We start from the raw sequence: 19,149 nt of genomic DNA, 5'->3' as shown, positions 1-19,149 counted from the left end.
CAGCCAACTGCATCCAATCTTTGCAAGTCTTTTAAAATACATATTTTATATATATTACATCCTACAAACAAGGATAGTCAGAGCCACAAGCACCACCAAATAAAGATGGATAACAACTGCAAACGGCACATTGCTGGTCAGATCAAAACAATCAATTCCCTTAACCCACTTTTAAATGCATTTTAACTTGATAAATTTGTGTGGTTTGTGGTCCCCCCAGGGAACAAATTCAGCAAAAATATTAAGCTGGCATTCAGATTTATAATTCAACTTAATATACAGCTCTTTCATGACAACTTGGAGCCTCAGCAAAGTGAATTACTTGGAGATAAAATGTATACAACTCTCTAAAATGTCAATAAGGCAACATGACACTGACAACACATGGCAGATGTGGCATGTTAAAGGTATGTGCACTACCTCAAAGGGGAAATTCGCTACTGGTTTGAGCTCGCTCTCTTTCCCCCCCGCCAATGGTATTTTTTTTTTCTAGAAAGGTTGCCTGAGGACACTTAAAAAAAAAAAAAAACAGGATATATTGTGTGTCGAAATGTTCAGTGTGCCAGGGGAAACGGTGTAGGCCAAAGTGCAAAATTATAGCCCCCACTAATTCACATCTGATCACAAGGTGTCCATAGGCTAGCAGTTTTAGTAGGCTATGTATTTTTCCGAACATTTTCGTATCATAATAAACCAGCTTACCCCTAAGCTTTAACTTGATTTTGATATTATTAATGATGTTAATTGATTTTAAACAAACGTGCAGCAATACGCTAATAATATCATTTTTCATGGAGTTTATCAATCAGGTTATACAGCTACGTCTTGGCAACAGGTTACAAAACGTCACCTGCCCGTGAGATAGAAGGGGAAGCATAAAAAATATATATATATATATATATATATATATATATATATATATAACCATCAAAAAATATAACTCGACAAGAAACCACAACAAATAACCTGCCATTGTGTTTGTAATGGAGGGCAGTACATTGTGCAGAACAGAATAACTCATGATTGCACTAAAATCACCGGTAAACTTTTCGTGGAAGGAATCATCCACTATTTTAAAAATTGCCGTTTTTGGAGGGCAATTCTCATTTATCCAGAAAGAAATGTTTACGCCAATGACACATCATTACCCTGCCGAATTGCACTCGAAGAACTGAGTAGTTTAATACAAACTAGTCAGTTAAGGAAAACAGTAGTGCAGTTTTAAGCTGCTCCCCACCCCCACCCCGGCACTTCCGAGTTGTCGGTAATGGACAACGTGTTTAAGATGTCTGTTATTTACAACTACACCAGTAGCAGTAATTATTATAATTAATATTACAAAAGAAACGTAACAAAACACAAATGTAACACCAATAATCAGCTGTATTTATGCGAATGTAGCAAAGCTTAAATATCATACGTGAAAAGGAAACGCGGCTACAATTACACAAGCGTTTGCACGGGTATAACCCTCCAAGAGCCGTATAACAAGAAACAAGGTCAAAAACGAGTGCAAAGCCTCTTGATAACGTGGATCCCCAAGCAGATATATAGGTGATAGTATGCGGAGAAATGAACCAAACCACCAAATAATTCAGGTCGGCTTTGTATATAACCTTTGTACCTTACAAAAATTTAGTACAATTAAATTAAGAATTAACGTACGGCGAGTGGAAACTTGCATGATGAGGAGTTGACTTACCTAAATCAGAGAGTGTGCTCGGGCGTGCTTCCCCGCCGCTTTCACTTCCACAAGGAAAGACCTTCCAACTTCAGAGCGCAAATGCACACTTCACTCCCATATTATTCGTTACGACTCAATTTTCTCCACTCCGGGAGCCTTGCACAGCCTGTAATCCACAAAACAGCGATCAGAAAGCTTACAGGAGCCGCCGTTTTCCGAGGCGGGCGCAAAAGTTAAGAAGGGGTGAGTGAAGTCGGCGGCCGCCGGCGTTATTAGTGGAGTTTCTACATGAGACGGCGGCAGACACTTAGAGCCTGGAAAAGAGGGAGACACTTCGAGATAGGAAGCTCGGTCAGTGACCCACAATGGAAAAATCAGCAAATCACCTCAAATCTCTCCATTCATATCGTATCAAGAGAGACTCCATGTACAAACTGCATGGAAATCACGTCGAATGGAAATAATAATCAGACAGCGCGTTAAACGACGCAAGACGCAGTGCGAGCGAGCCTGAGACACACCGTGCTGCTGTGTTTAATGCCAACTCCAGCATCAAAGAGGAGAGGGTCGTTTAACTATAATGTTGTTATTCTTTCATAGCATATCTCCTGGTGAGGACATACACATAGCTGTTACATTTATTTTACACGAATATAATGGTGTTCCTAAGCTAAATCTAAAGATGGCATAGTACAGGGTGATTAATAGTAATAATCATAATAACAACGACTATTAAATTGTGCTTGGATTCTTATGCCTAATCCTTCACCTTCTAAGGCCCGGGATGGGGAAAAAGCACATTCAGATTTGCTTCTGAATATATAGCCCAGTGTAGTTTCACCACGAGGCAGCGTTACCCTGTATCTAGCGAGAGCAGATTACCCTCCCCCACCACGATCCCCGGATGCCTGGGCCTTCTTATTTTCGCCTGCGCGGTCACATTGTGGCTGATTAATTCTCCTTTCGCCTTGCTCAGTCATTCAGATTTGGAAAGTAAATAAAAAGTTGACATCATTGCAGCTCTGCATTAGTGTGAAACATTCCTTCGGTTACCGTATGTTCTCGTATACTCGCGCTTGTGTTATTCTGAAGTTTTTTTTTTTGGTAATCGTAATTAAAATGTGTATGACTGACGAATGTTTTGCATCAATCTGCGTTTATATATCTCTTGATATATCTAGTCAAATAAACTCCTACGATTTGTGTGTATAATGCAATGGACATAACAGAAATATTTAAGTATTTAAAAATGGATTTAACAAAGAACATTTATAAATATCCCCTGACATTCCCCCTAAAACAAATGTTTGATACATTTAAAATCAATAAAGACCTTCTAATGGCATTGTTTATCTAATATAGTAAAGTGTTTCCTTAAATGTTACTGTATGGTTTCTATGCCTGTGTCAATTTCCAGCCTCGCACTATTGAAACTTCTATTAACCTCTGTATTTATCACCTACCTTGCATTTATTGTTGTGTATCTTGTGTCTTGTATCTGTTCTCTGTTCACATTGTGTCTAATTGTTAATTGTCTATTGTCATGGTGTCTCCAACTGTAGCAAGCTGTGCCACCTCAAATTTACACCAGCCTTGGCTGTGTAGCAATAAATATTCTGATTCTGGAATATCTATTGTTATGACAGGGCTGCAGTGAACCCAGAGCATATCCCAGGAAGGTAATACACACTATTGGGTGGGATGGCAGTCCATCACAGTTTGCAAGGCCGGGACACCCTAGATTGGGTGCTAGTCTATTGCAGGACACACTCATAAGTATATGTGCACGTTGGCAGTTTATAGGCATTATGTAGGAGTACCTGAAAGAAAGCTCTGATCTTCTATAGTTGTCACTCAATAGCATCTACTAAGAAATAAAACACAGTAAGCTGAGATTGACTGTCTTTTACTCAACCCCACAGTATATACTGAATACCCAACATGCACATTACAGGGATATAGCTGATATACAAAGTAGTACCATACACATCTGACCAGAACATATGATACAACCCACACAGACAAGGGATGAAAATCTTCACAGCCAGAGCTGGAGGTGGAAAATGAACCTCTGACCCTGGAGGTTTGTAATTATGTGTAACTGTAGTATTTTCTGGGGGTGGCATGGTGGTGCAGTGGTTAGCACTGTTGCCTCGCGCCTCTTGGTCTTGGGTTCTAGTCTCTGCCAGGATTCCATGTGTGTGGCGTTTGCATGTTCTCCCTCTGTCATGGGGTTTTCTCTGGGTACTCCAGTTTCCCCCCGCAGACCAAAAACATGCTGAGGCTAATTGGCATTGCCAAATTGCCCATAGGTGTGAATGGTGTGTGAGTGACTGGTGTGTGAGTGTGCCCTGTGATGGATTGGCTCCCCATATGGGGTTGTTCTCTGCCTTGTGCCCATGGCCACCAACATAGGCTCCAGACTCCCCACAACCCTAAACAGGATCAACATTTTATAAAACAGATGAATGGATGTAATATCCTCCCCCAGAATACAGGGCAGATGCTTCCCATCATGTCCTTCATCACTATTGAGCTCCTTTCATTTGCTTTAAATATAGTTTTTCATTCTGACTTTTATTCCTGTCATCTCTCTTAAAAACAGGCTAGAAAGGCAGTTTGCGGATATAGCTTGGGATGCCCTAGTGGAGAGCAATGTGATGTCCCATTATTCAGCCACACTATGAGCTTGAAAAAAATCTAGTAGTACACAAATTTTAGAGAGTATGTGGTAAGAGTGCTTCCTGCCAGGGAGCTGGCTCTGACCTCTTAACAAAGAACAGGTTCAATCTGCTTTCCCTCCCCCACCCTGGGATACTGATGAGGGTCACATGACCTTTCTAGACAGCACAGAGCAGGAGTGGTAATATGTAGCTGTGGGGGAGGGTAGCTGCGAGTCACAAGGCTCTTGTAGGGTTGTTATTAAAGCCCGGGAAGGACACGCTCAGTTATGCCACTTGCAGGGAAATGCAAGGGCTCTGGGGCTCCCGCCGAGAGACCTGTGTGAAAACAGCCAGTAGTATATTAGTATATTAGAAATGGATCTTGTTTGCTTTTTTCAAAATGAATAGAACAGAGTGTCTAGCATACAGACATACAGATTTATATACGTAAACAGAGACAAGTTTTCCAGAGTCACATGTGATCTTCAGGGACTTTAAAATTATACATCCATCCATCCATTTTCCAAACCGCTTATCCTATTGGGTCGCGGGGGGTCCGGAGCCTATCCCGGAAGCTATGGGCACTATATATGTATATATACTGTTATATAATGTACTGTTATGAAAATTTATTCTCTCTACATTTTACATCATTGTTTTGATAAAAGCCAAATACAGGCAAATACAATAATCAGAATCACAGTGATGCCAGTGCAAATTTGATGTTCATTACCTGCTCCTTGCTTTATAAAGAGCAAATGATTATCATACAACAGTCCTCTGAACTGGCATTTTCAGTCCAGAGGCACTGTTGAATTTTGACATTGAGATGTTCTTTTTTTAGTTCTATGTAGGAATAATAATGTAAATGCGATTCTTAGAATTTTGCATTGGTTTCCCTAAAAATAATATTTTCTTTTGTAAACATATTTTTTTTTCTTCCATGTTAGGCAGGAACAGTTTAATGAGGCCATTTCCATTACGAATTCGGGAACCCATCTTCGTAAGTAAAAGTGGAGCATTTGCAGAATTAATTCATATTCTTGTTTTAGATATAAATATCACAGTGCAGAACAATTTGTAAAGGACTCTTGTTAACTATAAGACACTAGTGTTCCACTGAGTCACAGAACGCTGTGTTATATGTAACCAGGGACAGAGCTTATTCTGGTACAACCAGACAGTGTAATAAACCACAGGAGTGTGTCTTCATGGCCTGGAAGGAAACCATGGCTTCAGGCTAGTGTCCAAACTGTTCTTGTAATTGTGACAGATATGAAAGCTCGACAGATGTCTTACTCTCAGGTGCAAAACACCATCAACCATCAAGCCTCTGGTTCACTTCTTATATCTCTATGATGCTCATGACTGTATTTTCAATTCCATCTGGACCATAAATAATTATCATCGACTTTGCTGTTTAGAATTGATACAATATTGTGTAGGTCCCCCTTGTGCCACCAAAACGGATCTGATAACAAGAACTTTATCACAGACAGCATGAACTTTTTCAGCAATTTCAACTATGGTACTTCTCTTGTGGGATCGGACCAGACAGGCTAGCCTTACATGACCCTCTTGCTGGATCACTGACCTTCCTTGGACCACTTATGGTAGGTAATGACCACTGCATACTGGAAACACCCCACAAGACCTGTTGTGTCCGGAATGGTCGGAGTTCTCGTATAGCCATCATAATTTGATCAGTGTAAAAGTAGCTCAGATCCATACGCTTGCCCATTTTCCTGCTTTCGACGTGTAAACTTGCAATGAGATAATCAATGTGATTCACGCCTCCTTCACGAAATGCTGGATAATGAAGTTCGAATCTTTTTGTACCCTTTGACATTTCATGACCAATTATATTGTTGACATTTCAATACCATTATCTGAGAAGAATTTACATTTCGTACCCTCTTTTTCTAACGTTAAAATCTTGAATTGACCTTCACTCTTTTAAGTAGGGATGTAATGATAAACATAATATCGCGATATCGCGATGAAAAAATACCTGGAAATCGTTGTCGGTCTGTTCCGATATCAACCAAGATACCACGTGGTTATTTCGCTCGTATAAGCTCCGTCTTAAAAAATACGTGCTACATTAACGAATGCCTTTCGCTTTATTGGCCCTGTGTAACCCACATTAAATCCATTACAAAACAACTATTACAACAATAATTTATAAATTGGTCAAAAAGAAAGAAAAACACATTTACAGTATATTAACAAAAGGATAATTTGTCTCTAAGAAAAAAGACCATTGTATGCAGATTGTGAAGCGGCTAAGGCTGCTGGCTGCAGCGAATGCTGCCATCGGGTTTAGAATACGGTAAAAAAAAAAAAAAACTTGCTAAACTTGATTTTACAGCTTATGCGGTGTAATAAGATTTTTTTAAATTAACTAAAGGAAAATGGAAGGAATGTTTTAAACCACGATAAATTGTTTTTTTTTCTGCGCTACATTGACACTTCTGAAGATTGGGAACGGAAATTCCTGCATGTGTTTCGCTGCACTGGGACTCACCGAATGGAGTTCATAGCATGATGGCGAGCTGGACCAATGGAGCGACTGTGAAGGATGAGTAAAAGGAAATTTGAATTGCTTACAACGTGTGCAGTTAGGATATAATGGATTGAATTGAACCGTAAATTAACCTTTGGACATTGCTATGCCTGAATGGTATATGATGTGAATTTTCTTTTTTATCTTTATACGTGTTGAATTTTGTGTTTGATATGTAGGGGGAGGTTACTGATTTAAAGGAAAGATGAATAGGTGCTGAAGATCCTGGATAGAGAATTTAAGTAAGGACTTATTATGTGATTATAAATAGATACAATATAATTATTTTATACCATCTGTGCTCAGTCAAAAATGAGCAAAACTGAACTAGGATATAACTAGATTTCGATTTAGGATTAACTAGGAATAACTGATTTAACCACTGAACTCAGAACCTACAATAAACAATATTTAAATCCTTACTTTATAAAGAGGTATATTTATTTATTTTCCTTTTAAATGTAAATGTATGTAAATGTGTTCATGATTCTTCATGTTCTACAATTAATATTTACTAAAGATTGCTGCCCTAAATATTGAGGTGTCATTATCTTTTCCCCGACCACTCCCATTGAACCTACAACTGGCCAGTAGCACTACTAAGTGGACCCAAGATAGGGTCAGAAGTCTCAGGGCACACTCACACACCATTCCCTCACACACCATTCACTCACACATGCACACCTATGGAAAATTTAGTAACTCCAATTAGCCTCAGCATGTCTTTGGACTGTGGGGGGAAACCAGAGTACCCGGAGGAAACCCCACGACGATATGGGGAGAACATGCAAACTCCACACACACGTGACCCAGGCGGAGACTTGAACCCGGGTCCCAGAGGTGTGAGGCAACAGTGCTAACCACTGCACCACCATGCCGCCCCCAAGGAAGAACTAATTTGATATAAACAAACATCCATCCATCCATCCATCCATTTTCCAAACCGCTTATCCTACTGGGTCGCGGGGGGTCCGGAGCCTATCCCGGAAGCAATGGGCACGAGGCAGGGAACAACCCAGGATGGGGGGCCAGCCCATCGCAGGGCACACTCACACACCAGTCACTCACACATGCACACCTATGGGCAATTTAGCGACTCCAATTAGCCTCAGCATGTTTTTGGACTGTGGGGGGAAACCGGAGTACCCGGAGGAAACCCCACGACGACATGGGGAGAACATGCAAACTCCACACACACGTGACCCAGGCGGAGACTTGAACCCGGGTCCCAGAGGTGTGAGGCAACAGTGCTAACCACTGCACCACCATGCCGCCCCCAAGGAAGAACTAATTTGATATAAACAAACATGTTGATTATTAATTATTAAAAATGCTTTCTTTTTTTATTGTGATAATTATCGTGTTGTGGGCCTTTTAGTAAAAGGTGAGTGTTTGGTATCCTTACATTCCTACTTTTAATTAATACTTAAGTCCTTTGTTGTCAGAGATGACAAGAGATTGATGTGGTGTTATTATTGAATAAAACTGTAAAAATGACACAGAAACGGCTAAGGGATCCTTATTTCTTCATGCCACCTATTTCTCCTTGTGGATCTCTTTGGCCTTGTTACACAATGTCTACAGCACATATAATCACCAATAATTGTTATCTATATTCATATTACTTCCATTAAGGCTGCTAACACTGAAGCAAAACACTTCAAATCAACAAAATTCCACTATTAAACAGATAAATATCAACCATGGCCTTTACAATTATCTTTTATTAGTGCTTCGATATAACCATAAATGCAGTTCTATCACTTTGAGCTTTAAGAAGGCTTACCATTATCTTTACCATTATTGTGAAATATTCTAGTCCCAAAAGGTTGAATGCCCTTAAATGGGCAACTTTCATTGCTCACACACTGATCTTTAAAAGATGCAGGACAGATCTGTTGACCAATGTTACATTATTAGCTGAAGGTCACTCACTGAGAGTTTAGGACCTGCCTGCCAAAACATGTTAATGACATTAATGGGCACTTTACTCCCACTATACTCAGACTGGTATACTCGGATACTCCCTAAGCATAACACTGACAACATTGGTTCCAGAGGAAGGGATTTTTTTTTTTTATCCATAAGAATAAAACTTCAATTTAAAGTTCACTGAGAAGGCTCCAGAAAGTCACTTGCTTTTTCATATAGAATCAAAATTATCTTATCAAATTAAAAAGTTACCATCTTCTTTAAAAAAAAGTTGTTATTTTAAATCTTAAAAGTCTAGGTGACTACAGATCACTATATTTAAATCTCGGGTTAGGGAGATGAAAATTCTCAAGTCAAGTCAAAGTCTTTTATTATTAATTCTGCCATATGTACAGGACACACAGAGGACTGTAACTGTGTTCCTCTCAGACCCACTGTGAATGCACGAACAACCGACAAGCGAGAAAACACAAATTTCAAAATTAAAATTAAACACTAAATACTATGTACAAAAGACCAATAGGCAGTACAAATATGATAGATTCACAGTACAAAGGTGGGTAGTGGCGGTTTGTAGTTTTTATAGTCTTTACAGTCCACACTTTTTTTGGCTGTGGGGGAGAAGGGGGAGAGAGGGGAAAGTGTTCAGCATCCTGACAGTCTGGTGAATGAAACCATTCTTCAGTCGGGTGGAGCAGGTGCTGAGGTGCTGGTCCCTTCTTCCAGATGGCAGGAGACTGAAGAGGCTGTAAGAGGGGTGAGTGGGGTCTCCCACAATATTTTTTGCAGGTTTGCAGGTTGGGAGGGTGTTGTAGACATTCAGGAAGGAGAGGAATGAGGCCCCAGTGATCTTTCCTGCTGCGTTGACGATGCACTGCAGTGTTTTCCGATCGTTTGCAGTGCAGCTTCCAAACCTCACAGCGATGGAGTTGGTCAGGACACTTTCAGTGGTACCTCGATGGAAGGAGGCCATGATTGGTACTAGGGCACCAGCTCTCTTTAATTTTTGGAAGAAGTCAAGACACCGTTGGGCTTTCTTTGCAGTGATGCAGTGTCCTTTGACCATTAAAGGTCCTCTGTGATGTGCACTTCCAAGAATTTGGTGCTGCTTACCCTCTCCACAGCAGTATCATTGGTCACTGGGGGGGGTGTTGAGTGGGTGATCTCCTGAAGTCAGTGGTAATCCCCTTTGTTTTGTCCACATTTAAGAGGAGATTGTTGTTGCTGCATCATTTGCTATTGAGGAGACCCACCACAGTCTGCAGTTCCTACTGTAGTTTGGTGCACAGTCATGGGTCTGCAAGGTGAAGAGCAGGAGACTGAGCACATATCCTTGGGGAGGGCAGGGGGGCGGGCCCTGTGCTCCGTCTAATGGTGGCAGATGTATTGTTGTCAGTATATAAAATTTATGTTTTCTATGGCATCAATATACACAAATAGATTAAATCAACATGAAGTAGTAAGTAGCTGAAAGCATGAATGAATAGACCTGTGTATTTATAATGCTTCTCCGATACAAACTGTGTGAGCAACCTGGGTAAGTGATTTCTAGGGTGCTCTCCAGTTATGAACAGGTTAATGGAAAATCTCTGCGTCTGCTGGTTGAAATGTCAGCGATTACACGTTTCCATGGAGACCCGAGCAGCTGGGTGCAAGTCTGCGCCATCACTTCACCCACTCGCCACTATGGGTAAACGCCTGCTCCCCCAGTATCGCCCGCATTAACGTTTACCTCTGCACATGGCTTGTCAAAAATGACACTCTGTCTTAATACTGAAATTGGCTTCCATCAAGTGCAATTAGGGACTACATTTAGAGGAGTTCACTATCACTAAATGTTTGCCTCTTCAGACAAGAAGCTTTCTGACAGTCTGACAATGACAGAGTTTCTGACAAAGTTCATGCTTTATCTAAGTAGATACTTCCTCTTCCAAGTCTGGCTTTTAGCAACAGCCCCCCTCCCAAAAAAAGAACATTTTGAAGGGCTAGTTAAAGATCAACTATTACAGCTATTTAAATAGAGGATCCTCTCAGATGGTTTAATAAACTGTCTCCTTGCACAAACAACTTTATATAAATGTGAATCATCTTATCACTGCAATGACTTGGAGAAATACTGGAAATAGACTGAATTATCCATCCATGTTCCATCACTGCTCATCCAATACAGGGTCACATCTGGGTCATTCCATGTCAAATCATCACACTTTCGGACCTCATCGTCATGGATTTTAACGGAACTTGGAATGCTGATTTGGTCACATGAGTAACTAATTGGCCGTGTGTCAGATTAATATTGAGGAAGATGTAAGCGAACAAAGTTTTATTTTTATTTTTTTGGTGGGGGGGGGGGGGCTATGGCTTTGACTGGCTATATTTACTTTAATGTAAGCTGCACAGAGGTGGTTCTTATATTGTTTTAAAGCTATTGTCCAGCTCTATAAAATGAACAAATAATGCCATCCCCATATGAGTAATTACTATGTAATAACCGATTAAATAATAAAAATTCAATAATAAAAAAACCTATATTTCAAAATTGATAATTTTTTTACTAAAGCTAGATCATAATGTCTTGAACATCTCCACAAAATTTGGTCTTTGGTTTTTGAGTTGTTGCTGAGATATCATTACTTATCTGAAGTGTATATCGAAACCACAATTCCTTACAATTCTGTTAGCAGTAGCAGAATAGCAGTTAGTGATTAATGCATGGTACAGGGTTATTTTTCATGACGACTACTATTGCCAGAACTAGCTGTGGAAATATCATTTTAATTGAAAATTTTTAAAATACTATTAAAAATGAATAAAAAGACAATATTGCCAAAGTAACTGAAAAAATGAGAATTAGGCCTACAATAAAGTCCCATTATAACGAATTCAAGGGACCTGGCAAAACAGTCCATTATATCCAAAGTCCGTTATACCCATAGTTGCTGTATGCCCAGAACAGAACTACTGGACACCATTTACTCATGCCGCAACCCAGCAGACACACTTGTGGTATAGATTATTATATTGTACATGTAGTAATCCAACTTTACCTGACCAGATGTGTGACTATTAATAATCCCGACTACGTATCTGCACTGGATATCACCGGCATGCCATGCGCCTTGTAGGCGGAGCCTGCATGTCCGTTATAGCAGAACAAAACTACAGCTAAAAGTGGCCCTGGGGACCAAATTGTTTGTCCGTTATAAGGGAAATTCAGTTATAAGCGAGTCCACTATAATGGGATTTTACTGTAATAGTACAATCAGAATAGTTTATTTTCCTCTTCAGTTTACACTTTTAACTAGATGATCAAAACCACTTGAAAAACTAAGAAAAATAAACAAACTAGACAGGCTTTTAGGCTACTAGGGCTAGGAAAGAATTTCAATGTAATAATGCATGCAATAGGGGGCGGCATGGTGGTGCAGTGGTTAGCAGTAGCACCTCTGGGACCCGGGTTTGAGTCTCCGCCTGGGTTACATGTGTGTGGAGTTTGCATGTTCTCCCCATGTCGTCGTGGGGTTTCGTCCGGGTACTCCGGTTTCCCCCCACAGTCCAAAAACATGCTGAGGCTAATTGGAGTTAACTAAATTGCCCGTAGATGTGCATGTGTGAGTGAATGGTGTGTGAGTGTGCCCTGTGATGGGCTGGCCCCCCATCCTGGGTTCTTCCCTGCCTCATGCCCATTGCTTCCGGGATAGGCTCCGGACCCCCCGCGACCCAGTAGGATGAGCGGTTTGGAAAATGGATGGATGGATGGATGGATGGATGGATGGATGGATAATGCAAGCAACACAAGCACATACAATCATACAAGTAGTACTGTTTAAAGGGAAGGTGGGAATGTAAGAACATAAACAATTGCAATACTTTCAATATATAGTCTATCAGAGCCTTTGATGCAGCTATTGTGTCTTTAGTCAAAATCGTGTATGTCTGCCCTGTTGCTGTCACAGGTTCAGCTACTAAAAGCACATCCTGATGATCCATAACAAGTCTATCAGGATGGCCTGGGAATGAATAGGGTGGAGATGGTCCAGCTCAGTCTCAACTCTCCAGTGCTGGGCATAGTTTCTTCAACACATCCTAGACACCAATTATCATCGGATGCAGCCACGACATAACCTTGGGTGCTTGCAAAGTCGAGTGATTCCCTCAGTGTGCACTTACACTGGACCGATTAGCATACCTCACTCACCTCTGAATGCAGGGCATTTATTAGCCATATTTACTAGCCATGTGGGCCTTTTCAATAGCACGGCAAGTACAGGTGTCTGCAGTGACATTAATGAAACTTCCATTAAATTTCATTGTAGCATATTTGTAACCTTGATTAATGTTACTTACACCTGAGCTTGTTATACTATTTCATGTCAGTTTGGCTGCCATTAAAAAGGCCCATTAGTGATATGAAAACATGTGACACTACCTTTAAGTCAAGATATCTCAGCAAAACCTTAAAAACCAAATACCAAACTTTCTGGAGATGTTCATGACATTATGATCTAGCTTTAGTAAAAAAGTGATCAATTTTGAAATACAGTTTTTTATTATTGATTTTTTTATAATTTAACCAGTTATTACATAGTAATTATTCACATGGGGATGGCATATTATTTGTTCAATCTCTAAAACTGGGCAGTAGCTTTAAAACAATATAAGGACCACTTCTGTGCAGCTTACATTAAGGTAAATATAGCCAGTCAAAGCCATAGCCCCCCCACCAAAAAAATTTTAAAACTTTGTTTGCTTAAATCTCTCTCAATATTGATCCCAAACATGCCAAATTTCAGTTTCATGAGTTACTCATGTGACCAAATCAGCTGCCAAGTTTCGTTAAAATCCGTGACAGTGAGGTCCGAAAGTGTGATGATTTGACATTCCGTTATGTTTTGACATTCCATGTACTTCTTGGGAAGTACAGAGACAAGGTATGAGATACCCTGGATGGGATGCCAGTCTGTCACAAGAAACACACTATAGGCAATATGGAGACACAAGTAATCACACGTTTTTGGACTGCAGTGCCTGTCATTGTATCATATAATAGTATCTTTTACTAAGACGTGCATAGGTGCTATACATGCTTAGTCACTTTTCCCTATCTGATGATTTCTTGTGATGCTCTTCTTACCATGAAGCAGTCATTTACACTTTATATTAGAAGTGCAACAAAATGGTGTTCAGAAAAAATGTATTTGATTAGTCTTCGCATTTGTAGAAACACACACTGCGTGAGCTGAAGATCTTTATGCAAAATAACAGTGCCATCTGCTGGCCAAAATCTTTTACTACAGCTGTTAAATTTGGTTTACACCCGTCCCCCACCCCCTCCATTCCCATCATCAGACTCACAAACGCAGAACCATCACAGTGTCAAAAAACAATAAAGAGTGTCAGATCAGAGGTGTAAGTCAGGAACGTAACCCCTTCCTGAAAAGATAAGCTGTCTTCTGATCTTCAGAGGACACGTCAGTCGGGGATCAAACTGAAACTCCAGGCTCTGACATTTCAGAAAAATAACGTGGTTGTTCGTGGTTTTAGTCATGTGTGTTAATCTGTAGTGTCCATGAAGGTATTATCTGAAACTGCTTATAATGTTCAGGGTTGCGGTGGAGGGGGGGTCGGGGGGGGATACTCCCTGTCCCAGGCAGCATAGGGTTCAAGGCAGGGGTGCAATTGGCTATCATACAATCCTCAAATGAGCATTTACTGAAGCAGGCAAATGGTTCGGGTCCCTTAAACCAGTGTTACCCAACCCACTCCTCATTTCTGCTTCCTCCCAGCTCCCAGCCAATCAAGGACTCTGAATCTGGTTCAGGTATGCTGGGAGCTGGGAGAGAGCAAAACAGTGGACTTTCTGGGGGTCCCTGAGGACTGGGCGAGAAACACTGCATTAAACAACTCCTGTTCTGTCTATAACAAAAATAAATATATTTAATAAATGACACTTCGGCAGGGGGCAGCATGGTGGTGCAGTGGTTAGCACTGTTGCCTCACACCTCTGGGACCCGCGTTCGAGTCTCCGCCTGGGACACATGTGTGTGAAGTTTGCATGTTCTCCCCATGTCGTCGTGGGGTTTCCTCCGCGTACTCCGGTTTCCCCCCACAGTCCAAAAACATGCTGAGGCTAATTGGGGTTGCTGAATTGCCCGTAGGTGTGCATGTGTGAGTGAATGGTATGTGAGTGTGCCCTGCGATGGGCTGGCCCCCCATCCTGGGTTGTTCCCAGCCTCGTGCCCATTGCTTCCGGGATAGGCTCCGGACCCCCCGCGACCCAATAGGATAAGCGGTTTGGAAAATGGATGGATGGATGGACACTTCGGCATTACTTTCAGGATGGAAGTTTTATTTCTTCCTTGCACTAATACACATCTGTGAAAACTGCGAAAAGCTGCGATTCAGAACAAGATGACATGGCCTCAACGTGGACTTCTTCTGTGTCGGCCTCTAGCTATGGACATCGTTCGCACAGCAGCCCTGAGGTGGGAATGTGCTGCCGCGACCCGAAAGATCCTTTCCCATGCAGAATAAACGCATCCAGGAGCACAAAGGGAGGCTTTTTTTGTTTGGCTCTGTTTTTCTGAGTCATGTGTATACAGAAAAAAAACCTTTCCCTCATACACTTATGCACTTAGGTAACATCTGATAAATGGAGCAGATAGGGCCAGAGTGGAAAGCACTCAGACAGTGGCCTTTAATCCAGTATGCAGGGCATATCAAAGTTGTGTCCCTGCACCATAAATGCTCATTCATAGACAATGTAAAGGCTATGACTTTTTGTACCTGCCCTGCATCTATTGAAAAGACATGACTGTCATTAGTGAGAAGATTCAGCATGAAACAAGTCCTTTGTGTGTGCCTTTGCCTCTGGCCATGCTCATTCAGTATCTATAATGCAGGATAGAACCTAAGCGAGGGTAGGGTTGAGGCATGAGAATGTTCACGTGGCTTAATGGTTTAGATGTAATAATGTTGGCTTGCCATGACTACCACCGGGTACAGAGACATCTGGTTGTTAGGGTTATAGACATCACGAAGGAAATGCACACATACAAATGTTTGTATCCATGCACGAGGTGTAAGTAAACCTAACAACAGTTAGCACTATGCTTTATTGAGGGGAATGCTATGTGTGTTAGCGCTTCAGTCTGTGTACTGTCCCTTTTTCCTGGGAGGGTTAAGGTATAAGAGCCCTATACAGCAAGGTTTAGATATACCTGTAAGCTCCTGATCCTAGAATTAGCCACTCTGCATGCCTATTCCGCTGTGCTGTCAAAGGGTTTGGTTTAACGTTCCAAGTGGTTCTTCAAGGTTTACGTTCATGTTTGTGCATAAAGGTAATGTTTTCCGACTTCATCTGTAGAATGACTACTGCTGGAACAGTGACAGAAAAGGCTGAGAATAAATGGATGGAAAGTCAAATTCAGTAGCAGTCTAATAACAACGGGATTTGAGTCAGGTCAGCGGACCCGGAGTATGACAGGATTGGCTCAGGCCAGAAAAGACAATGTTTCTATTGACCAATATAGAATGTGTGTGCTTGCTGATGCAACTAGTGCTGCGGTCATCATGTTTTCCACTGGCTTGGAGAAGAGGAAAGTCTGCTGTGATTAACAACCCCGAGACAGCCACCATGGAATTCCGCTCAAAAAGGAACTCTGATTTCAAGGACTACAAAATGTCAAGCCTTATATTAGAGCAGCTGGTAAATATCAAAATCCTAAAAGCTTATAAGCTACATATATCAACAATGTTCTCATTCAATATTGCCCATATAATAGGAGGCCGATGTTAGGGTTTAAGGTGTTCTTCAAAGCATTAATCTGACAAGCTGCATGCACAACCGATTTATTATGTAGAATTAAGATTTACATTGCACCTTCATTTTAATGTTAATGTGGTAGTTGTTACTCTGCTAAGCTCTCATTTTCCTGTCAGTAAAATGCACCTGTCACAGATCTAGTCCATCCAGGTAGCTGAGCAGCTGGGAAGGTCTCAGAAATAGCACATTGAAATGTGCATCCTTACCTGGCTGCACAGTAAAAGGTGCATGAATATACAGGGTCTCTGAAATTACTGCAGACACACGTTTTAAATGTTGTGCCAGAAGTGCTGGATGTGTGAATCTATGGTTTTTTTTTTATTTTTATACGCAGCTTCTGAAACACCCCATGTGACAGTGATTAAAATTCCCAAATATTTATTCAAACGTAGGAGTTTATTTACAGCTGAGCTACGTAATCGCCGCTGTACTTAGTGGTCCTGGCTGCCGCGGAAACCGACACGGAGCTCTTACCTCTCGCATTCACAGACCACAGAAACCACATTAAAGGAATTAAAGGTGGTTTGCTGTTTGTCCCCACATTTCCCAAAGAACGCTTAGTGGCTACTTTGTTGTGTTTTAGCAAAAACAAACTGCTGAAAAGGGAATTTCTTAATGAAATAAAGAATAAACTGTATCGTCTATAACAAATCTCCCAGGTGTTTTTGTTTTTAAACCAAAAAGCAGTATCATGTGCAAAAATTGAGCTTTGATTCAACTCCAACAAAAATTGAGATGTTTCTTCGGTGTGAAAATACATAGAGAATGCTGCATAAACAATGATGAATCTGTTTCAACGGTTTCAGACAGCTAATATATTTCCATTACCCAAAGATGTGTTTTTTCTGATGCATTGTAACTACGCATCCTGACTGAGGAGCTTACACACGTAGCAGTTGTTGTGTTATGGATGCCAGTTAAAACATGTTTGCTTGAACATTGTACTGCATATATTCCCTTGAGGTGCTTAACATTATCCCATATTCTTGTGAGGTAGGTCAGTGGTTAACACTGCGGTCTCCCCAGATTCCTACCCTGGCTGTGAGAGTCGGCAAATTAGGTATACTTGGTGAGTGTGCCCTATGGTTGACTGGCATCCCGTCCAGAGTTTGCCCTGCCTCATGCCCTGCTCTTCTGGGAGAAGCTTCAGCCTCACTCTGACCCTGTTCTGGGTAAGTGGTTTATGCTGTCAGAATTACCCCTGAATCCTTTGTTGTCAAGAATGAATGAGATGATGTGATTTCCTTAAGCATCCAACCCGTGGAAAGGGCATTCTGGACAGTGCAGCCCTTCATTTCCTGTACTGCTGAGCTGGGGGAACTGTCCCGAGAATCACTACATTTGCATTTATTCATTTAACAGGTTCTTTTGTGCAAAGCCAGGTAGACAATGTATCACAAACAGACTGCTGTGGCACTCCACGGACACAGTAATGAGCACAACCAGTCCCTGAGGACAATTTAGAGAGTCCAGTTTGCCAAAATTGTATGTGTTTGGAGGGAACTGGGAAAGATCATTAAAACTCCAAAGAAGTTCACTCTGCAACCCCAGAGATCTTCTTAGTGACTGTAGCACTTTGAATTAACAAGGTAGGAAAATAAACTCTCTACATTTTCAAGAAAACAGGCCAAACATTCATGCTTTTTGGAAGGAGCTGCATGACATCAGAGGCAGGGGTGTGGCTAACACTGGGCAGGTACATGGCTACAGGCGGGCAGGGACATGACTACTGGTGGGCAGTGACATGGCTATTGATGGGCATTGACATGGCTACAGGTGGGCAGGGACATGGCTACTGATGGGCATTGACATGGCTACAGGTGGGCAGGGACATGGCTACAGGTGGGCAGGGACATGGCTACAGGTGGGCAGGGACATGGCTACAGGTGGGCAGTGACATGGCTACAGGTGGGCAGGGACGTGGCTACAGGTGGGCAGGGACATGGCTACAGGTGGGCAGTGACATGGCTACAGGTGGGCAGAAGCTGCAAATGACCCTAAACAGATGGTCTCTGCCCACCCAACAAAGACTTTATGCTTGCTACATTACAGCCCCCCCGTACCACCCTCAGGTCGAAAACATCTATTCACTAAGGGATCAACTTGAACACTGGTGCCCACCCAACATCCCCACATGCCCACCTCAAAGTGGCATTCTGGTGACGCCACTGCCCCCATAAACAGCGGTAATTTGTGGACCGGTTTATGAGGCTGCGTTTGCTGGGGGCCGCCACCCCATCCGGTCAGTGGGGCCCTACGAAGACGTGCCTCTGCATGGCCTGCGGGAGACAGCAGGACCCCACACAGGCAGCATGTTTCCCTGGCCGTAAACAGAGCCCCAACACACATGGCCCTAATAAGGCCACAGATTGGGCCGCTATACACCTCTGTGCATGCGTGTGCTGTTAAGGTACACAGACATCCGTCTGTAAAGCATTTAAAGGGTGGCTTGGGACCTCTCGCCCAGTGACATGTGGGC

The 19,149-nt window shown here is 41.8% G+C and overlaps 1 protein-coding gene across 4 annotated transcripts in view; it reads right to left on the bottom strand.

Moving 5' to 3' along the window:
* tbl1x (transducin beta like 1 X-linked) overlaps window positions 1–2,768 on the bottom strand; it is a 28,613-nt gene extending 25,845 nt beyond the window's left edge. The window contains exons 1-2 of one of the 4 annotated variants that reach the window (XM_049026581.1): window positions 2,454–2,768; window positions 1,703–1,850 (exon numbers count right to left, since the gene is read on the bottom strand). The gene's annotated coding sequence lies outside the window, so the exon portion shown is untranslated. Of the gene's footprint in view, window positions 1–1,702; window positions 1,851–2,070; window positions 2,221–2,453 lie in introns of those variants that run through there. The other 3 variants (XM_049026732.1, XM_049026812.1, XM_049026668.1) reach the window with 3 other exon arrangements.
* Window positions 2,769–19,149: the final 16,381 nt, after the last annotated feature.

This window comes from Brienomyrus brachyistius, chromosome 1 (assembly GCF_023856365.1).
Source record: "Brienomyrus brachyistius isolate T26 chromosome 1, BBRACH_0.4, whole genome shotgun sequence".
Taxonomy (NCBI): domain Eukaryota; kingdom Metazoa; phylum Chordata; class Actinopteri; order Osteoglossiformes; family Mormyridae; genus Brienomyrus; species Brienomyrus brachyistius.
Note: the sequence above shows the minus strand (reverse complement) of the source record. Positions and strands in the feature narration are given on the sequence as shown.